At 43.6% G+C, this 21,810-nt stretch overlaps 17 non-coding genes across 17 annotated transcripts; all 17 read right to left on the minus strand.

Moving 5' to 3' along the window:
* Positions 1–938: 938 nt before the first annotated feature.
* On the minus strand, positions 939–1,011 carry Trnar-ucu (transfer RNA arginine (anticodon UCU)). Its single transcript has one exon. It is a non-coding gene; the product is annotated as a tRNA-Arg (tRNA).
* A 1,206-nt stretch (positions 1,012–2,217) lies between these two features.
* On the minus strand, positions 2,218–2,290 carry Trnar-ucu (transfer RNA arginine (anticodon UCU)). Its single transcript has one exon. It is a non-coding gene; the product is annotated as a tRNA-Arg (tRNA).
* A 1,207-nt stretch (positions 2,291–3,497) lies between these two features.
* Trnar-ucu (transfer RNA arginine (anticodon UCU)) lies at positions 3,498–3,570 on the minus strand. The gene has a single exon. It is a non-coding gene; the product is annotated as a tRNA-Arg (tRNA).
* A 1,206-nt stretch (positions 3,571–4,776) lies between these two features.
* On the minus strand, positions 4,777–4,849 carry Trnar-ucu (transfer RNA arginine (anticodon UCU)). The gene has a single exon. It is a non-coding gene; the product is annotated as a tRNA-Arg (tRNA).
* Positions 4,850–6,055: 1,206 nt separating this feature from the next.
* On the minus strand, positions 6,056–6,128 carry Trnar-ucu (transfer RNA arginine (anticodon UCU)). Its single transcript has one exon. It is a non-coding gene; the product is annotated as a tRNA-Arg (tRNA).
* A 1,206-nt stretch (positions 6,129–7,334) lies between these two features.
* On the minus strand, positions 7,335–7,407 carry Trnar-ucu (transfer RNA arginine (anticodon UCU)). Its single transcript has one exon. It is a non-coding gene; the product is annotated as a tRNA-Arg (tRNA).
* Positions 7,408–8,613: 1,206 nt separating this feature from the next.
* On the minus strand, positions 8,614–8,686 carry Trnar-ucu (transfer RNA arginine (anticodon UCU)). Its single transcript has one exon. It is a non-coding gene; the product is annotated as a tRNA-Arg (tRNA).
* A 1,206-nt stretch (positions 8,687–9,892) lies between these two features.
* Trnar-ucu (transfer RNA arginine (anticodon UCU)) lies at positions 9,893–9,965 on the minus strand. The gene has a single exon. It is a non-coding gene; the product is annotated as a tRNA-Arg (tRNA).
* A 1,206-nt stretch (positions 9,966–11,171) lies between these two features.
* On the minus strand, positions 11,172–11,244 carry Trnar-ucu (transfer RNA arginine (anticodon UCU)). Its single transcript has one exon. It is a non-coding gene; the product is annotated as a tRNA-Arg (tRNA).
* Positions 11,245–12,450: 1,206 nt separating this feature from the next.
* On the minus strand, positions 12,451–12,523 carry Trnar-ucu (transfer RNA arginine (anticodon UCU)). The gene has a single exon. It is a non-coding gene; the product is annotated as a tRNA-Arg (tRNA).
* A 1,206-nt stretch (positions 12,524–13,729) lies between these two features.
* Positions 13,730–13,802, minus strand: Trnar-ucu (transfer RNA arginine (anticodon UCU)). The gene has a single exon. It is a non-coding gene; the product is annotated as a tRNA-Arg (tRNA).
* A 1,206-nt stretch (positions 13,803–15,008) lies between these two features.
* Positions 15,009–15,081, minus strand: Trnar-ucu (transfer RNA arginine (anticodon UCU)). Its single transcript has one exon. It is a non-coding gene; the product is annotated as a tRNA-Arg (tRNA).
* Positions 15,082–16,287: 1,206 nt separating this feature from the next.
* On the minus strand, positions 16,288–16,360 carry Trnar-ucu (transfer RNA arginine (anticodon UCU)). The gene has a single exon. It is a non-coding gene; the product is annotated as a tRNA-Arg (tRNA).
* A 1,206-nt stretch (positions 16,361–17,566) lies between these two features.
* Positions 17,567–17,639, minus strand: Trnar-ucu (transfer RNA arginine (anticodon UCU)). Its single transcript has one exon. It is a non-coding gene; the product is annotated as a tRNA-Arg (tRNA).
* Positions 17,640–18,845: 1,206 nt separating this feature from the next.
* Trnar-ucu (transfer RNA arginine (anticodon UCU)) lies at positions 18,846–18,918 on the minus strand. The gene has a single exon. It is a non-coding gene; the product is annotated as a tRNA-Arg (tRNA).
* Positions 18,919–20,124: 1,206 nt separating this feature from the next.
* On the minus strand, positions 20,125–20,197 carry Trnar-ucu (transfer RNA arginine (anticodon UCU)). The gene has a single exon. It is a non-coding gene; the product is annotated as a tRNA-Arg (tRNA).
* Positions 20,198–21,403: 1,206 nt separating this feature from the next.
* On the minus strand, positions 21,404–21,476 carry Trnar-ucu (transfer RNA arginine (anticodon UCU)). The gene has a single exon. It is a non-coding gene; the product is annotated as a tRNA-Arg (tRNA).
* Positions 21,477–21,810: the final 334 nt, after the last annotated feature.

Consider the following 21,810-nt stretch of genomic DNA (forward strand, 5'->3'; position numbering starts at 1 on the left):
AGATGGGAATTGCGCTCTTTAGAACAGCATTCACTAACGAAGTGGTAAAGGAAACACTGTATGATTAGTCACATTTTTTGACTTTGGTTGACTGCTGTGTCACAGCCGGTCCCCATCATATGTATACACTCCCACGAACGTGTGTGCCCTGTTAGCACATTTACCAGGAACTTTAGCTGCATCACCTCCCTAGCAATTTCAAGCCGTCCTCGAAGCGTCAGCCATTGCTTGGTGACAGTGTGCTTCGATGAGAAGTGGACAGATGATGCATCTCTCTCGCCGTCAGTTATAGGCGGGAATCATACTTAATGTAGTTTTCGGCAAGCGTCAGCGGAGCGTCAGACGTCTCTGTGTGATCTTCTCCCTTCATGTATCTAGCAAGTTCCCCCTTGACAGTCTCCAGTAAAAGCCCCCTGTGCCGAAGTGAAAATTGTCGCCGTTTCTATAGATACAGAGTGCCATTGTTTAATGGAAGCACTTAAGGAAACATAGCAGAATATCTTGTTGTGGAACTGTCTACTTTTCTCACTTGTGGCCGAGAAAACTGAAACCCTCTCACCTTGGGCTGGAAGAATTAAAGATCATCACTGGGATTACATACATTGACTCATGAAGTAATTCAAAATCTTTTCTCTTCATTGTATTTGTTTCTGTACGAAATGTGCGTTCTATTGCTATATTTATATCAGTAGGTAAAAATTGGGTATTGAAAGAAAATTCCCGTCAACAGGCACGTGAAGATATGGTTCCGTTTTTACTGCATTTACACATAACAGCGTCATGGATAACAGATCTACGAGAATTTGGCTTATATGAGTAAGGTCTACATACTTGAGCATAGAACTGAGGTCACAACAATTTTCAACTTTTGCAGAGGCTTGTGATTTCCCATACGTCAGTACCCACCTGGAGATTGGCACACGTTTTTAAAAATTGCCCGTCCCTTGTGGGGATCGAACCCACGACCTTTGGATTAGAAGTCCAACGCGCTATCCTCTGCGCCAAAGGGACGCTGTGCAGGCCTACAGCTCAGATGTAAGAGGTTCTGCAAGACATGACCCATGCTACATGTCTCGCATTACTTTCCTGATAGGCTTACTTTCATATTTCTCTGAAGCAATTACATCAAAGACTCTTTATTTATGCAACAGACACGATACATCGCTCTGTTTACCATGGCCCTACTGATTGATACACCTGCGTATTGACAGAGTTGCTCTGTACAATCGTAGTAACACAGTCCTGCTATTAGATTCGCTCACGTGCGCTGCTTACCGATAGATGGGAATTGCGCTTTTTAGAACAGCATTCACTAACGAAGTGGTAAAGGAAACACTGTATGATTAGTCACATTTTTTGACTTTGGTTGACTGCTGTGTCACAGCCGGTCCCCATCATATGTATACACTCCCACGAACGTGTGTGCCCTGTTAGCACATTTACCAGGAACTTTAGCTGCATCACCTCCCTAGCAATTTCAAGCCGTCCTCGAAGCGTCAGCCATTGCTTGGTGACAGTGTGCTTCGATGAGAAGTGGACAGATGATGCATCTCTCTCGCCGTCAGTTATAGGCGGGAATCATACTTAATGTAGTTTTCGGCAAGCGTCAGCGGAGCGTCAGACGTCTCTGTGTGATCTTCTCCCTTCATGTATCTAGCAAGTTCCCCCTTGACAGTCTCCAGTAAAAGCCCCCTGTGCCGAAGTGAAAATTGTCGCCGTTTCTATAGATACAGAGTGCCATTGTTTAATGGAAGCACTTAAGGAAACATAGCAGAATATCTTGTTGTGGAACTGTCTACTTTTCTCACTTGTTTCCGAGAAAACTGAAACCCTCTCACCTTGGGCTGGAAGAATTAAAGATCATCACTGGGATTACATACATTGACTCATGAAGTAATTCAAAATCTTTTCTCTTCATTGTATTTGTTTCTGTACGAAATGTGCGTTCTATTGCTATATTTATATCAGTAGGTAAAAATTGGGTATTGAAAGAAAATTCCCGTCAACAGGCACGTGAAGATATGGTTCCGTTTTTACTGCATTTACACATAACAGCGTCATGGATAACAGATCTACGAGAATTTGGCTTATATGAGTAAGGTCTACATACTTGAGCATAGAACTGAGGTCACAACAATTTTCAACTTTTGCAGAGGCTTGTGATTTCCCATACGTCAGTACCCACCTGGAGATTGGCACACGTTTTTAAAAATTGCCCGTCCCTTGTGGGGATCGAACCCACGACCTTTGGATTAGAAGTCCAACGCGCTATCCTCTGCGCCAAAGGGACGCTGTGCAGGCCTACAGCTCAGATGTAAGAGGTTCTGCAAGACATGACCCATGCTACATGTCTCGCATTACTTTCCTGATAGGCTTACTTTCATATTTCTCTGAAGCAATTACATCAAAGACTCTTTATTTATGCAACAGACACGATACATCGCTCTGTTTACCATGGCCCTACTGATTGATACACCTGCGTATTGACAGAGTTGCTCTGTACAATCGTAGTAACACAGTCCTGCTATTAGATTCGCTCACGTGCGCTGCTTACCGATAGATGGGAATTGCGCTCTTTAGAACAGCATTCACTAACGAAGTGGTAAAGGAAACACTGTATGATTAGTCACATTTTTTGACTTTGGTTGACTGCTGTGTCACAGCCGGTCCCCATCATATGTATACACTCCCACGAACGTGTGTGCCCTGTTAGCACATTTACCAGGAACTTTAGCTGCATCACCTCCCTAGCAATTTCAAGCCGTCCTCGAAGCGTCAGCCATTGCTTGGTGACAGTGTGCTTCGATGAGAAGTGGACAGATGATGCATCTCTCTCGCCGTCAGTTATAGGCGGGAATCATACTTAATGTAGTTTTCGGCAAGCGTCAGCGGAGCGTCAGACGTCTCTGTCTGATCTTCTCCCTTCATTGTATCTAGCAAGTTCAACCTTGACAGTCTCCAGTAAAAGCCCCCTGTGCCGAAGTGAAAATTGTCGCCGTTTCTATAGATACAGAGTGCCATTGTTTAATGGAAGCACTTAAGGAAACATAGCAGAATATCTTGTTGTGGAACTGTCTACTTTTCTCACTTGTGGCCGAGAAAACTGAAACCCTCTCACCTTGGGCTGGAAGAATTAAAGATCATCACTGGGATTACATACATTGACTCATGAAGTAATTCAAAATCTTTTCTCTTCATTGTATTTGTTTCTGTACGAAATGTGCGTTCTATTGCTATATTTATATCAGTAGGTAAAAATTGGGTATTGAAAGAAAATTCCCGTCAACAGGCACGTGAAGATATGGTTCCGTTTTTACTGCATTTACACATAACAGCGTCATGGATAACAGATCTACGAGAATTTGGCTTATATGAGTAAGGTCTACATACTTGAGCATAGAACTGAGGTCACAACAATTTTCAACTTTTGCAGAGGCTTGTGATTTCCCATACGTCAGTACCCACCTGGAGATTGGCACACGTTTTTAAAAATTGCCCGTCCCTTGTGGGGATCGAACCCACGACCTTTGGATTAGAAGTCCAACGCGCTATCCTCTGCGCCAAAGGGACGCTGTGCAGGCCTACAGCTCAGATGTAAGAGGTTCTGCAAGACATGACCCATGCTACATGTCTCGCATTACTTTCCTGATAGGCTTACTTTCATATTTCTCTGAAGCAATTACATCAAAGACTCTTTATTTATGCAACAGACACGATACATCGCTCTGTTTACCATGGCCCTACTGATTGATACACCTGCGTATTGACAGAGTTGCTCTGTACAATCGTAGTAACACAGTCCTGCTATTAGATTCGCTCACGTGCGCTGCTTACCGATAGATGGGAATTGCGCTCTTTAGAACAGCATTCACTAACGAAGTGGTAAAGGAAACACTGTATGATTAGTCACATTTTTTGACTTTGGTTGACTGCTGTGTCACAGCTGGTCCCCATCATATGTATACACTCCCACGAACGTGTGTGCCCTGTTAGCACATTTACCAGGAACTTTAGCTGCATCACCTCCCTAGCAATTTCAAGCCGTCCTCGAAGCGTCAGCCATTGCTTGGTGACAGTGTGCTTCGATGAGAAGTGGACAGATGATGCATCTCTCTCGCCGTCAGTTATAGGCGGGAATCATACTTAATGTAGTTTTCGGCAAGCGTCAGCGGAGCGTCAGACGTCTCTGTCTGATCTTCTCCCTTCATGTATCTAGCAAGTTTCCCCTTGACAGTCTCCAGTAAAAGCCCCCTGTGCCGAAGTGAAAATTGTCGCCGTTTCTATAGATACAGAGTGCCATTGTTTAATGGAAGCACTTAAGGAAACATAGCAGAATATCTTGTTGTGGAACTGTCTACTTTTCTCACTTGTGGCCGAGAAAACTGAAACCCTCTCACCTTGGGCTGGAAGAATTAAAGATCATCACTGGGATTACATACATTGACTCATGAAGTAATTCAAAATCTTTTCTCTTCATTGTATTTGTTTCTGTACGAAATGTGCGTTCTATTGCTATATTTATATCAGTAGGTAAAAATTGGGTATTGAAAGAAAATTCCCGTCAACAGGCACGTGAAGATATGGTTCCGTTTTTACTGCATTTACACATAACAGCGTCATGGATAACAGATCTACGAGAATTTGGCTTATATGTGTAAGGTCTACATACTTGAGCATAGAACTGAGGTCACAACAATTTTCAACTTTTGCAGAGGCTTGTGATTTCCCATACGTCAGTACCCACCTGGAGATTGGCACACGTTTTTAAAAATTGCCCGTCCCTTGTGGGGATCGAACCCACGACCTTTGGATTAGAAGTCCAACGCGCTATCCTCTGCGCCAAAGGGACGCTGTGCAGGCCTACAGCTCAGATGTAAGAGGTTCTGCAAGACATGACCCATGCTACATGTCTCGCATTACTTTCCTGATAGGCTTACTTTCATATTTCTCTGAAGAAATTACATCAAAGACTCTTTATTTATGCAACAGACACGATACATCGCTCTGTTTACCATGGCCCTACTGATTGATACACCTGCGTATTGACAGAGTTGCTCTGTACAATCGTAGTAACACAGTCCTGCTATTAGATTCGCTCACGTGCGCTGCTTACCGATAGATGGGAATTGCGCTCTTTAGAACAGCATTCACTAACGAAGTGGTAAAGGAAACACTGTATGATTAGTCACATTTTTTGACTTTGGTTGACTGCTGTGTCACAGCCGGTCCCCATCATATGTATACACTCCCACGAACGTGTGTGCCCTGTTAGCACATTTACCAGGAACTTTAGCTGCATCACCTCCCTAGCAATTTCAAGCCGTCCTCGAAGCGTCAGCCATTGCTTGGTGACAGTGTGCTTCGATGAGAAGTGGACAGATGATGCATCTCTCTCGCCGTCAGTTATAGGCGGGAATCATACTTAATGTAGTTTTCGGCAAGCGTCAGCGGAGCGTCAGACGTCTCTGTCTGATCTTCTCCCTTCATGTATCTAGCAAGTTCCCCCTTGACAGTCTCCAGTAAAAGCCCCCTGTGCCGAAGTGAAAATTGTCGCCGTTTCTATAGATACAGAGTGCCATTGTTTAATGGAAGCACTTAAGGAAACATAGCAGAATATCTTGTTGTGGAACTGTCTACTTTTCTCACTTGTGGCCGAGAAAACTGAAACCCTCTCACCTTGGGCTGGAAGAATTAAAGATCATCACTGGGATTACATACATTGACTCATGAAGTAATTCAAAATCTTTTCTCTTCATTGTATTTGTTTCTGTACGAAATGTGCGTTCTATTGCTATATTTATATCAGTAGGTAAAAATTGGGTATTGAAAGAAAATTCCCGTCAACAGGCACGTGAAGATATGGTTCCGTTTTTACTGCATTTACACATAACAGCGTCATGGATAACAGATCTACGAGAATTTGGCTTATATGAGTAAGGTCTACATACTTGAGCATAGAACTGAGGTCACAACAATTTTCAACTTTTGCAGAGGCTTGTGATTTCCCATACGTCAGTACCCACCTGGAGATTGGCACACGTTTTTAAAAATTGCCCGTCCCTTGTGGGGATTGAACCCACGACCTTTGGATTAGAAGTCCAACGCGCTATCCTCTGCGCCAAAGGGACGCTGTGCAGGCCTACAGCTCAGATGTAAGAGGTTCTGCAAGACATGACCCATGCTACATGTCTCGCATTACTTTCCTGATAGGCTTACTTTCATATTTCTCTGAAGCAATTACATCAAAGACTCTTTATTTATGCAACAGACACGATACATCGCTCTCTTTACCATGGCCCTACTGATTGATACACCTGCGTATTGACAGAGTTGCTCTGTACAATCGTAGTAACACAGTCCTGCTATTAGATTCGCTCACGTGCGCTGCTTACCGATAGATGGGAATTGCGCTCTTTAGAACAGCATTCACTAACGAAGTGGTAAAGGAAACACTGTATGATTAGTCACATTTTTTGACTTTGGTTGACTGCTGTGTCACAGCCGGTCCCCATTATATGTATACACTCCCACGAACGTGTGTGCCCTGTTAGCACATTTACCAGGAACTTTAGCTGCATCACCTCCCTAGCAATTTCAAGCCGTCCTCGAAGCGTCAGCCATTGCTTGGTGACAGTGTGCTTCGATGAGAAGTGGACAGATGATGCATCTCTCTCGCCGTCAGTTATAGGCGGGAATCATACTTAATGTAGTTTTCGGCAAGCGTCAGCGGAGCGTCAGACGTCTCTGTCTGATCTTCTCCCTTCATGTATCTAGCAAGTTCCCCCTTGACAGTCTCCAGTAAAAGCCCCCTGTGCCGAAGTGAAAATTGTCGCCGTTTCTATAGATACAGAGTGCCATTGTTTAATGGAAGCACTTAAGGAAACATAGCAGAATATCTTGTTGTGGAACTGTCTACTTTTCTCACTTGTGGCCGAGAAAACTGAAACCCTCTCACCTTGGGCTGGAAGAATTAAAGATCATCACTGGGATTACATACATTGACTCATGAAGTAATTCAAAATCTTTTCTCTTCATTGTATTTGTTTCTGTACGAAATGTGCGTTCTATTGCTATATTTATATCAGTAGGTAAAAATTGGGTATTGAAAGAAAATTCCCGTCAACAGGCACGTGAAGATATGGTTCCGTTTTTACTGCATTTACACATAACAGCGTCATGGATAACAGATCTACGAGAATTTGGCTTATATGTGTAAGGTCTACATACTTGAGCATAGAACTGAGGTCACAACAATTTTCAACTTTTGCAGAGGCTTGTGATTTCCCATACGTCAGTACCCACCTGGAGATTGGCACACGTTTTTAAAAATTGCCCGTCCCTTGTGGGGATCGAACCCACGACCTTTGGATGAGAAGTCCAACGCGCTATCCTCTGCGCCAAAGGGACGCTGTGCAGGCCTACAGCTCAGATGTAAGAGGTTCTGCAAGACATGACCCATGCTACATGTCTCGCATTACTTTCCTGATAGGCTTACTTTCATATTTCTCTGAAGCAATTACATCAAAGACTCTTTATTTATGCAACTGACACGATACATCGCTCTGTTTACCATGGCCCTACTGATTGATACACCTGCGTATTGACAGAGTTGCTCTGTACAATCGTAGTAACACAGTCCTGCTATTAGATTCGCTCACGTGCGCTGCTTACCGATAGATGGGAATTGCGCTCTTTAGAACAGCATTCACTAACGAAGTGGTAAAGGAAACACTGTATGATTAGTCACATTTTTTGACTTTGGTTGACTGCTGTGTCACAGCCGGTCCCCATCATATGTATACACTCCCACGAACGTGTGTGCCCTGTTAGCACATTTACCAGGAACTTTAGCTGCATCACCTCCCTAGCAATTTCAAGCCGTCCTCGAAGCGTCAGCCATTGCTTGGTGACAGTGTGCTTCGATGAGAAGTGGACAGATGATGCATCTCTCTCGCCGTCAGTTATAGGCGGGAATCATACTTAATGTAGTTTTCGGCAAGCGTCAGCGGAGCGTCAGACGTCTCTGTCTGATCTTCTCCCTTCATGTATCTAGCAAGTTTCCCCTTGACAGTCTCCAGTAAAAGCCCCCTGTGCCGAAGTGAAAATTGTCGCCGTTTCTATAGATACAGAGTGCCATTGTTTAATGGAAGCACTTAAGGAAACATAGCAGAATATCTTGTTGTGGAACTGTCTACTTTTCTCACTTGTGGCCGAGATAACTGAAACCCTCTCACCTTGGGCTGGAAGAATTAAAGATCATCACTGGGATTACATACATTGACTCATGAAGTAATTCAAAATCTTTTCTCTTCATTGTATTTGTTTCTGTACGAAATGTGCGTTCTATTGCTATATTTATATCAGTAGGTAAAAATTGGGTATTGAAAGAAAATTCCCGTCAACAGGCACGTGAAGATATGGTTCCGTTTTTACTGCATTTACACATAACAGCGTCATGGATAACAGATCTACGAGAATTTGGCTTATATGTGTAAGGTCCACATACTTGAGCATAGAACTGAGGTCACAACAATTTTCAACTTTTGCAGAGGCTTGTGATTTCCCATACGTCAGTACCCACCTGGAGATTGGCACACGTTTTTAAAAATTGCCCGTCCCTTGTGGGGATCGAACCCACGACCTTTGGATTAGAAGTCCAACGCGCTATCCTCTGCGCCAAAGGGACGCTGTGCAGGCCTACAGCTCAGATGTAAGAGGTTCTGCAAGACATGACCCATGCTACATGTCTCGCATTACTTTCCTGATAGGCTTACTTTCATATTTCTCTGAAGCAATTACATCAAAGACTCTTTATTTATGCAACAGACACGATACATCGCTCTGTTTACCATGACCCTACTGATTGATACACCTGCGTATTGACAGAGTTGCTCTGTACAATCGTAGTAACACAGTCCTGCTATTAGATTCGCTCACGTGCGCTGCTTACCGATAGATGGGAATTGCGCTCTTTAGAACAGCATTCACTAACGAAGTGGTAAAGGAAACACTGTATGATTAGTCACATTTTTTGACTTTGGTTGACTGCTGTGTCACAGCCGGTCCCCATCATATGTATACACTCCCACGAACGTGTGTGCCCTGTTAGCACATTTACCAGGAACTTTAGCTGCATCACCTCCCTAGCAATTTCAAGCCGTCCTCGAAGCGTCAGCCATTGCTTGGTGACAGTGTGCTTCGATGAGAAGTGGACAGATGATGAATCTCTCTCGACGTCAGTTATAGGCGGGAATCATACTTAATGTAGTTTTCGGCAAGCGTCAGCGGAGCGTCAGACGTCTCTGTCTGATCTTCTCCCTTCATGTATCTAGCAAGTTCCCCCTTGACAGTCTCCAGTAAAAGCCCCCTGTGCCGAAGTGAAAATTGTCGCCGTTTCTATAGATACAGAGTGCCATTGTTTAATGGAAGCACTTAAGGAAACATAGCAGAATATCTTGTTGTGGAACTGTCTACTTTTCTCACTTGTGGCCGAGAAAACTGAAACCCTCTCACCTTGGGCTGGAAGAATTAAAGATCATCACTGGGATTACATACATTGACTCATGAAGTAATTCAAAATCTTTTCTCTTCATTGTATTTGTTTCTGTACGAAATGTGCGTTCTATTGCTATATTTATATCAGTAGGTAAAAATTGGGTATTGAAAGAAAATTCCCGTCAACAGGCACGTGAAGATATGGTTCCGTTTTTACTGCATTTACACATAACAGCGTCATGGATAACAGATCTACGAGAATTTGGCTTATATGTGTAAGGTCTACATACTTGAGCATAGAACTGAGGTCACAACAATTTTCAACTTTTGCAGAGGCTTGTGATTTCCCATACGTCAGTACCCACCTGGAGATTGGCACACGTTTTTAAAAATTGCCCGTCCCTTGTGGGGATCGAACCCACGACCTTTGGATGAGAAGTCCAACGCGCTATCCTCTGCGCCAAAGGGACGCTGTGCAGGCCTACAGCTCAGATGTAAGAGGTTCTGCAAGACATGACCCATGCTACATGTCTCGCATTACTTTCCTGATAGGCTTACTTTCATATTTCTCTGAAGCAATTACATCAAAGACTCTTTATTTATGCAACTGACACGATACATCGCTCTGTTTACCATGGCCCTACTGATTGATACACCTGCGTATTGACAGAGTTGCTCTGTACAATCGTAGTAACACAGTCCTGCTATTAGATTCGCTCACGTGCGCTGCTTACCGATAGATGGGAATTGCGCTCTTTAGAACAGCATTCACTAACGAAGTGGTAAAGGAAACACTGTATGATTAGTAACATTTTTTGACTTTGGTTGACTGCTGTGTCACAGCCGGTCCCCATTATATGTATACACTCCCACGAACGTGTGTGCCCTGTTAGCACATTTACCAGGAACTTTAGCTGCATCACCTCCCTAGCAATTTCAAGCCGTCCTCGAAGCGTCAGCCATTGCTTGGTGACAGTGTGCTTCGATGAGAAGTGGACAGATGATGCATCTCTCTCGCCGTCAGTTATAGGCGGGAATCATACTTAATGTAGTTTTCGGCAAGCGTCAGCGGAGCGTCAGACGTCTCTGTCTGATCTTCTCCCTTCATGTATCTAGCAAGTTCCCCCTTGACAGTCTCCAGTAAAAGCCCCCTGTGCCGAAGTGAAAATTGTCGCCGTTTCTATAGATACAGAGTGCCATTGTTTAATGGAAGCACTTAAGGAAACATAGCAGAATATCTTGTTGTGGAACTGTCTACTTTTCTCACTTGTGGCCGAGAAAACTGAAACCCTCTCACCTTGGGCTGGAAGAATTAAAGATCATCACTGGGATTACATACATTGACTCATGAAGTAATTCAAAATCTTTTCTCTTCATTGTATTTGTTTCTGTACGAAATGTGCGTTCTATTGCTATATTTATATCAGTAGGTAAAAATTGGGTATTGAAAGAAAATTCCCGTCAACAGGCACGTGAAGATATGGTTCCGTTTTTACTGCATTTACACATAACAGCGTCATGGATAACAGATCTACGAGAATTTGGCTTATATGTGTAAGGTCTACATACTTGAGCATAGAACTGAGGTCACAACAATTTTCAACTTTTGCAGAGGCTTGTGATTTCCCATACGTCAGTACCCACCTGGAGATTGGCACACGTTTTTAAAAATTGCCCGTCCCTTGTGGGGATCGAACCCACGACCTTTGGATGAGAAGTCCAACGCGCTATCCTCTGCGCCAAAGGGACGCTGTGCAGGCCTACAGCTCAGATGTAAGAGGTTCTGCAAGACATGACCCATGCTACATGTCTCGCATTACTTTCCTGATAGGCTTACTTTCATATTTCTCTGAAGCAATTACATCAAAGACTCTTTATTTATGCAACTGACACGATACATCGCTCTGTTTACCATGGCCCTACTGATTGATACACCTGCGTATTGACAGAGTTGCTCTGTACAATCGTAGTAACACAGTCCTGCTATTAGATTCGCTCACGTGCGCTGCTTACCGATAGATGGGAATTGCGCTCTTTAGAACAGCATTCACTAACGAAGTGGTAAAGGAAACACTGTATGATTAGTCACATTTTTTGACTTTGGTTGACTGCTGTGTCACAGCCGGTCCCCATCATATGTATACACTCCCACGAACGTGTGTGCCCTGTTAGCACATTTACCAGGAACTTTAGCTGCATCACCTCCCTAGCAATTTCAAGCCGTCCTCGAAGCGTCAGCCATTGCTTGGTGACAGTGTGCTTCGATGAGAAGTGGACAGATGATGCATCTCTCTCGCCGTCAGTTATAGGCGGGAATCATACTTAATGTAGTTTTCGGCAAGCGTCAGCGGAGCGTCAGACGTCTCTGTCTGATCTTCTCCCTTCATGTATCTAGCAAGTTTCCCCTTGACAGTCTCCAGTAAAAGCCCCCTGTGCCGAAGTGAAAATTGTCGCCGTTTCTATAGATACAGAGTGCCATTGTTTAATGGAAGCACTTAAGGAAACATAGCAGAATATCTTGTTGTGGAACTGTCTACTTTTCTCACTTGTGGCCGAGATAACTGAAACCCTCTCACCTTGGGCTGGAAGAATTAAAGATCATCACTGGGATTACATACATTGACTCATGAAGTAATTCAAAATCTTTTCTCTTCATTGTATTTGTTTCTGTACGAAATGTGCGTTCTATTGCTATATTTATATCAGTAGGTAAAAATTGGGTATTGAAAGAAAATTCCCGTCAACAGGCACGTGAAGATATGGTTCCGTTTTTACTGCATTTACACATAACAGCGTCATGGATAACAGATCTACGAGAATTTGGCTTATATGTGTAAGGTCCACATACTTGAGCATAGAACTGAGGTCACAACAATTTTCAACTTTTGCAGAGGCTTGTGATTTCCCATACGTCAGTACCCACCTGGAGATTGGCACACGTTTTTAAAAATTGCCCGTCCCTTGTGGGGATCGAACCCACGACCTTTGGATTAGAAGTCCAACGCGCTATCCTCTGCGCCAAAGGGACGCTGTGCAGGCCTACAGCTCAGATGTAAGAGGTTCTGCAAGACATGACCCATGCTACATGTCTCGCATTACTTTCCTGATAGGCTTACTTTCATATTTCTCTGAAGCAATTACATCAAAGACTCTTTATTTATGCAACAGACACGATACATCGCTCTGTTTACCATGACCCTACTGATTGATACACCTGCGTATTGACAGAGTTGCTCTGTACAATCGTAGTAACACAGTCCTGCTATTAGATTCGCTCACGTGCGCTGCTTACCGATAGATGGGAATTGCGCTCTTTAGAACAGCATTCACTAACGAAGTGGTAAAGGAAACACTGTATGATTAGTCACATTTTTTGACTTTGGTTGACTGCTGTGTCACAGCCGGTCCCCATCATATGTATACACTCCCACGAACGTGTGTGCCCTGTTAGCACATTTACCAGGAACTTTAGCTGCATCACCTCCCTAGCAATTTCAAGCCGTCCTCGAAGCGTCAGCCATTGCTTGGTGACAGTGTGCTTCGATGAGAAGTGGACAGATGATGAATCTCTCTCGACGTCAGTTATAGGCGGGAATCATACTTAATGTAGTTTTCGGCAAGCGTCAGCGGAGCGTCAGACGTCTCTGTCTGATCTTCTCCCTTCATGTATCTAGCAAGTTCCCCCTTGACAGTCTCCAGTAAAAGCCCCCTGTGCCGAAGTGAAAATTGTCGCCGTTTCTATAGATACAGAGTGCCATTGTTTAATGGAAGCACTTAAGGAAACATAGCAGAATATCTTGTTGTGGAACTGTCTACTTTTCTCACTTGTGGCCGAGAAAACTGAAACCCTCTCACCTTGGGCTGGAAGAATTAAAGATCATCACTGGGATTACATACATTGACTCATGAAGTAATTCAAAATCTTTTCTCTTCATTGTATTTGTTTCTGTACGAAATGTGCGTTCTATTGCTATATTTATATCAGTAGGTAAAAATTGGGTATTGAAAGAAAATTCCCGTCAACAGGCACGTGAAGATATGGTTCCGTTTTTACTGCATTTACACATAACAGCGTCATGGATAACAGATCTACGAGAATTTGGCTTATATGTGTAAGGTCTACATACTTGAGCATAGAACTGAGGTCACAACAATTTTCAACTTTTGCAGAGGCTTGTGATTTCCCATACGTCAGTACCCACCTGGAGATTGGCACACGTTTTTAAAAATTGCCCGTCCCTTGTGGGGATCGAACCCACGACCTTTGGATGAGAAGTCCAACGCGCTATCCTCTGCGCCAAAGGGACGCTGTGCAGGCCTACAGCTCAGATGTAAGAGGTTCTGCAAGACATGACCCATGCTACATGTCTCGCATTACTTTCCTGATAGGCTTACTTTCATATTTCTCTGAAGCAATTACATCAAAGACTCTTTATTTATGCAACTGACACGATACATCGCTCTGTTTACCATGGCCCTACTGATTGATACACCTGCGTATTGACAGAGTTGCTCTGTACAATCGTAGTAACACAGTCCTGCTATTAGATTCGCTCACGTGCGCTGCTTACCGATAGATGGGAATTGCGCTCTTTAGAACAGCATTCACTAACGAAGTGGTAAAGGAAACACTGTATGATTAGTCACATTTTTTGACTTTGGTTGACTGCTGTGTCACAGCCGGTCCCCATCATATGTATACACTCCCACGAACGTGTGTGCCCTGTTAGCACATTTACCAGGAACTTTAGCTGCATCACCTCCCTAGCAATTTCAAGCCGTCCTCGAAGCGTCAGCCATTGCTTGGTGACAGTGTGCTTCGATGAGAAGTGGACAGATGATGCATCTCTCTCGCCGTCAGTTATAGGCGGGAATCATACTTAATGTAGTTTTCGGCAAGCGTCAGCGGAGCGTCAGACGTCTCTGTCTGATCTTCTCCCTTCATGTATCTAGCAAGTTTCCCCTTGACAGTCTCCAGTAAAAGCCCCCTGTGCCGAAGTGAAAATTGTCGCCGTTTCTATAGATACAGAGTGCCATTGTTTAATGGAAGCACTTAAGGAAACATAGCAGAATATCTTGTTGTGGAACTGTCTACTTTTCTCACTTGTGGCCGAGAAAACTGAAACCCTCTCACCTTGGGCTGGAAGAATTAAAGATCATCACTGGGATTACATACATTGACTCATGAAGTAATTCAAAATCTTTTCTCTTCATTGTATTTGTTTCTGTACGAAATGTGCGTTCTATTGCTATATTTATATCAGTAGGTAAAAATTGGGTATTGAAAGAAAATTCCCGTCAACAGGCACGTGAAGATATGGTTCCGTTTTTACTGCATTTACACATAACAGCGTCATGGATAACAGATCTACGAGAATTTGGCTTATATGTGTAAGGTCTACATACTTGAGCATAGAACTGAGGTCACAACAATTTTCAACTTTTGCAGAGGCTTGTGATTTCCCATACGTCAGTACCCACCTGGAGATTGGCACACGTTTTTAAAAATTGCCCGTCCCTTGTGGGGATCGAACCCACGACCTTTGGATTAGAAGTCCAACGCGCTATCCTCTGCGCCAAAGGGACGCTGTGCAGGCCTACAGCTCAGATGTAAGAGGTTCTGCAAGACATGACCCATGCTACATGTCTCGCATTACTTTCCTGATAGGCTTACTTTCATATTTCTCTGAAGCAATTACATCAAAGACTCTTTATTTATGCAACAGACACGATACATCGCTCTCTTTACCATGGCCCTACTGATTGATACACCTGCGTATTGACAGAGTTGCTCTGTACAATCGTAGTAACACAGTCCTGCTATTAGATTCGCTCACGTGCGCTGCTTACCGATAGATGGGAATTGCGCTCTTTAGAACAGCATTCACTAACGAAGTGGTAAAGGAAACACTGTATGATTAGTCACATTTTTTGACTTTGGTTGACTGCTGTGTCACAGCCGGTCCCCATCATATGTATACACTCCCACGAACGTGTGTGCCCTGTTAGCACATTTACCAGGAACTTTAGCTGCATCACCTCCCTAGCAATTTCAAGCCGTCCTCGAAGCGTCAGCCATTGCTTGGTGACAGTGTGCTTCGATGAGAAGTGGACAGATGATGCATCTCTCTCGCCGTCAGTTATAGGCGGGAATCATACTTAATGTAGTTTTCGGCAAGCGTCAGCGGAGCGTCAGACGTCTCTGTCTGATCTTCTCCCTTCATGTATCTAGCAAGTTCCCCCTTGACAGTCTCCAGTAAAAGCCCCCTGTGCCGAAGTGAAAATTGTCGCCGTTTCTATAGATACAGAGTGCCATTGTTTAATGGAAGCACTTAAGGAAACATAGCAGAATATCTTGTTGTGGAACTGTCTACTTTTCTCACTTGTGGCCGAGAAAACTGAAACCCTCTCACCTTGGGCTGGAAGAATTAAAGATCATCACTGGGATTACATACATTGACTCATGAAGTAATTCAAAATCTTTTCTCTTCATTGTATTTGTTTCTGTACGAAATGTGCGTTCTATTGCTATATTTATATCAGTAGGTAAAAATTGGGTATTGAAAGAAAATTCCCGTCAACAGGCACGTGAAGATATGGTTCCGTTTTTACTGCATTTACACATAACAGCGTCATGGATAACAGATCTACGAGAATTTGGCTTATATGTGTAAGGTCTACATACTTGAGCATAGAACTGAGGTCACAACAATTTTCAACTTTTGCAGAGGCTTGTGATTTCCCATACGTCAGTACCCACCTGGAGATTGGCACACGTTTTTAAAAACTGCCTGTCCCTTGTGGGGATCGAACCCACGACCTTTGGGTGAGAAGTCCAACGCGCTATCCTCTGCGCCAAAGGGACGCTGTGCAGGCCTACAGCTCAGATGTAAGAGGTTCTGCAAGACATGACCCATGCTACATGTCTCGCATTACTTTCCTGATAGGCTTACTTTCATATTTCTCTGAAGCAATTACATCAAAGACTCTCTATTTATGCAACAGACACGATACATCGCTCTGTTTACCATGGCCCTACTGATTGATACACCTGCGTATTGACAGAGTTGCTCTGTACAATCGTAGTAACACAGTCCTGCTATTAGATTCGCTCACGTGCGCTGCTTACCGATAGATGGGAATTGCGCTCTTTAGAACAGCATTCACTAACGAAGTGGTAAAGGAAACACTGTATGATTAGTCACATTTTTTGACTTTGGTTGACTGCTGTGTCACAGCCGGTCCCCATCATATGTATACACTCCCACGAACGTGTGTGCCCTGTTAGCACATTTACCAGGAACTTTAGCTGCATCACCTCCCTAGCAATTTCAAGCCGTCCTCGAAGCGTCAGCCATTGCTTGGTGACAGTGTGCTTCGATGAGAAGTGGACAGATGATGCATCTCTCTCGCCGTCAGTTATAGGCGGGAATCATACTTAATGTAGTTTTCGGCAAGCGTCAGCGGAGCGTCAGACGTCTCTGTCTGATCTTCTCCCTTCATGTATCTAGCAAGTTTCCCCTTGACAGTCTCCAGTAAAAGCCCCCTGTGCCGAAGTGAAAATTGTCGCCGTTTCTATAGATACAGAGTGCCATTGTTTAATGGAAGCACTTAAGGAAACATAGCAGAATATCTTGTTGTGGAACTGTCTACTTTTCTCACTTGTGGCCGAGAAAACTGAAACCCTCTCACCTTGGGCTGGAAGAATTAAAGATCATCACTGGGATTACATACATTGACTCATGAAGTAATTCAAAATCTTTTCTCTTCATTGTATTTGTTTCTGTACGAAATGTGCGTTCTATTGCTATATTTATATCAGTAGGTAAAAATTGGGTATTGAAAGAAAATTCCCGTCAACAGGCACGTGAAGATATGGTTCCGTTTTTACTGCATTTACACATAACAGCGTCATGGATAACAGATCTACGAGAATTTGGCTTATATGTGTAAGGTCTACATACTTGAGCATAGAACTGAGGTCACAACAATTTTCAACTTTTGCAGAGGCTTGTGATTTCCCATACGTCAGTACCCACCTGGAGATTGGCACACGTTTTTAAAAATTGCCCGTCCCTTGTGGGGATCGAACCCACGACCTTTGGATTAGAAGTCCAACGCGCTATCCTCTGCGCCAAAGGGACGCTGTGCAGGCCTACAGCTCAGATGTAAGAGGTTCTGCAAGACATGACCCATGCTACATGTCTCGCATTACTTTCCTGATAGGCTTACTTTCATATTTCTCTGAAGCAATTACATCAAAGACTCTTTATTTATGCAACAGACACGATACATCGCTCTGTTTACCATGGCCCTACTGATTGATACACCTGCGTATTGACAGAGTTGCTCTGTACAATCGTAGTAACACAGTCCTGCTATTAGATTCGCTCACGTGCGCTGCTTACCGATAGATGGGAATTGCGCTCTTTAGAACAGCATTCACTAACGAAGTGGTAAAGGAAACACTGTATGATTAGTCACATTTTTTGACTTTGGTTGACTGCTGTGTCACAGCCGGTCCCCATCATATGTATACACTCCCACGAACGTGTGTGCCCTGTTAGCACATTTACCAGGAACTTTAGCTGCATCACCTCCCTAGCAATTTCAAGCCGTCCTCGAAGCGTCAGCCATTGCTTGGTGACAGTGTGCTTCGATGAGAAGTGGACAGATGATGCATCTCTCTCGCCGTCAGTTATAGGCGGGAATCATACTTAATGTAGTTTTCGGCAAGCGTCAGCGGAGCGTCAGACGTCTCTGTCTGATCTTCTCCCTTCATGTATCTAGCAAGTTTCCCCTTGACAGTCTCCAGTAAAAGCCCCCTGTGCCGAAGTGAAAATTGTCGCCGTTTCTATAGATACAGAGTGCCATTGTTTAATGGAAGCACTTAAGGAAACATAGCAGAATATCTTGTTGTGGAACTGTCTACTTTTCTCACTTGTGGCCGAGAAAACTGAAACCCTCTCACCTTGGGCTGGAAGAATTAAAGATCATCACTGGGATTACATACATTGACTCATGAAGTAATTCAAAATCTTTTCTCTTCATTGTATTTGTTTCTGTACGAAATGTGCGTTCTATTGCTATATTTATATCAGTAGGTAAAAATTGGGTATTGAAAGAAAATTCCCGTCAACAGGCACGTGAAGATATGGTTCCGTTTTTACTGCATTTACACATAACAGCGTCATGGATAACAGATCTACGAGAATTTGGCTTATATGTGTAAGGTCTACATACTTGAGCATAGAACTGAGGTCACAACAATTTTCAACTTTTGCAGAGGCTTGTGATTTCCCATACGTCAGTACCCACCTGGAGATTGGCACACGTTTTTAAAAATTGCCCGTCCCTTGTGGGGATCGAACCCACGACCTTTGGATTAGAAGTCCAACGCGCTATCCTCTGCGCCAAAGGGACGCTGTGCAGGCCTACAGCTCAGATGTAAGAGGTTCTGCAAGACATGACCCATGCTACATGTCTCGCATTACTTTCCTGATAGGCTTACTTTCATATTTCTCTGAAGCAATTACATCAAAGACTCTTTATTTATGCAACAGACACGATACATCGCTCTGTTTACCATGGCCCTACTGATTGATACACCTGCGTATTGACAGAGTTGCTCTGTACAATCGTAGTAACACAGTCCTGCTATTAGATTCGCTCACGTGCGCTGCTTACCGATAGATGGGAATTGCGCTCTTTAGAACAGCATTCACTAACGAAGTGGTAAAGGAAACACTGTATGATTAGTCACATTTTTTGACTTTGGTTGACTGCTGTGTCACAGCCGGTCCCCATCATATGTATACACTCCCACGAACGTGTGTGCCCTGTTAGCACATTTACCAGGAACTTTAGCTGCATCACCTCCCTAGCAATTTCAAGCCGTCCTCGAAGCGTCAGCCATTGCTTGGTGACAGTGTGCTTCGATGAGAAGTGGACAGATGATGCATCTCTCTCGCCGTCAGTTATAGGCAGGAATCATACTTAATGTAGTTTTCGGCAAGCATCAGCGGAGCGTCAGACGTCTCTGTCTGATCTTCTCCCTTCATGTATCTAGCAAGTTTCCCCTTGACAGTCTCCAGTAAAAGCCCCCTGTGCCGAAGTGAAAATTGTCGCCGTTTCTATAGATACAGAGTGCCATTGTTTAATGGAAGCACTTAAGGAAACATAGCAGAATATCTTGTTGTGGAACTGTCTACTTTTCTCACTTGTGGCCGAGAAAACTGAAACCCTCTCACCTTGGGCTGGAAGAATTAAAGATCATCACTGGGATTACATACATTGACTCATGAAGTAATTCAAAATCTTTTCTCTTCATTGTATTTGTTTCTGTACGAAATGTGCGTTCTATTGCTATATTTATATCAGTAGGTAAAAATTGGGTATTGAAAGAAAATTCCCGTCAACAGGCACGTGAAGATATGGTTCCGTTTTTACTGCATTTACACATAACAGCGTCATGGATAACAGATCTACGAGAATTTGGCTTATATGTGTAAGGTCTACATACTTGAGCATAGAACTGAGGTCACAACAATTTTCAACTTTTGCAGAGGCTTGTGATTTCCCATACGTCAGTACCCACCTGGAGATTGGCACACGTTTTTAAAAATTGCCCGTCCCTTGTGGGGATCGAACCCACGACCTTTGGATTAGAAGTCCAACGCGCTATCCTCTGCGCCAAAGGGACGCTGTGCAGGCCTACAGCTCAGATGTAAGAGGTTCTGCAAGACATGACCCATGCTACATGTCTCGCATTACTTTCCTGATAGGCTTACTTTCATATTTCTCTGAAGCAATTGCATCAAAGACTCTTTATTTATGCAACAGACACGATACATCGCTCTGTTTACCATGGCCCTACTGATTGATACACCTGCGTATTGACAGAGTTGCTCTGTACAATCGTAGTAACACAGTCCTGCTATTAGATTCGCTCACGTGCGCTGCTTACCGATAGATGGGAATTGCGCTCTTTAGAACAGCATTCACTAACGAAGTGGTAAAGGAAACACTGTATGATTAGTCACATTTTTTGACTTTGGTTGACTGCTGTGTCACAGCCGGTCCCCATCATATGTATACACTCCCACGAACGTGTGTGCCCTGTTAGCACATTTACCAGGAACTTTAGCTGCATCACCTCCCTAGCAATTTCAAGCCGTCCTCGAAGCGTCAGCCATTGCTTGGTGACAGTGTGCTTCGATGAGAAGTGGACAGATGATGCATCTCTCTCGCCGTCAGTTATAGGCGGGAATCATACTTAATGTAGTTTTCGGCAAGCGTCAGCGGAGCGTCAGACGTCTCTGTCTGATCTTCTCCCTTCATGTATCTAGCAAGTTCCCCCTTGACAGTCTCCAGTAAAAGCCCCCTGTGCCGAAGTGAAAATTGTCGCCGTTTCTATAGATACAGAGTGCCATTGTTTAATGGAAGCACTTAAGGAAACATAGCAGAATATCTTGTTGTGGAACTGTCTACTTTTCTCACTTGTGGCCGAGAAAACTGAAACCCTCTCACCTTGGGCTGGAAGAATTAAAGATCATCACTGGGATTACATACATTGACTCATGAAGTAATTCAAAATCTTTTCTCTTCATTGTATTTGTTTCTGTACGAAATGTGCGTTCTATTGCTATATTTATATCAGTAGGTAAAAATTGGGTATTGAAAGAAAATTCCCGTCAACAGGCACGTGAAGATATGGTTCCGTTTTTACTGCATTTACACATAACAGCGTCATGGATAACAGATCTACGAGAATTTGGCTTATATGTGTAAGGTCTACATACTTGAGCATAGAACTGGGGTCACAACAATTTTCAACTTTTGCAGAGGCTTGTGATTTCCCATACGTCAGTACCCACCTGGAGATTGGCACACGTTTTTAAAAATTGCCCGTCCCTTGTGGGGATCGAACCCACGACCTTTGGATTAGAAGTCCAACGCACTATCCTCTGCGCCAAAGGGACGCTGTGCAGGCCTACAGCTCAGATGTAAGAGGTTCTGCAAGACATGACCCATGCTACATGTCTCGCATTACTTTCCTGATAGGCTTACTTTCATATTTCTCTGAAGCAATTACATCAAAGACTCTTTATTTATGCAACAGACACGATACATCGCTCTGTTTACCATGGCCCTACTGATTGATACACCTGCGTATTGACAGAGTTGCTCTGTACAATCGTAGTAACACAGTCCTGCTATTAGATTCGCTCACGTGCGCTGCTTACCGATAGATGGGAATTGCGCTCTTTAGAACAGCATTCACTAACGAAGTGGTAAAGGAAACACTGTATGATT

This window comes from Schistocerca gregaria, chromosome 1 (assembly GCF_023897955.1).
Source record: "Schistocerca gregaria isolate iqSchGreg1 chromosome 1, iqSchGreg1.2, whole genome shotgun sequence".
Lineage (NCBI taxonomy): Eukaryota > Metazoa > Arthropoda > Insecta > Orthoptera > Acrididae > Schistocerca > Schistocerca gregaria.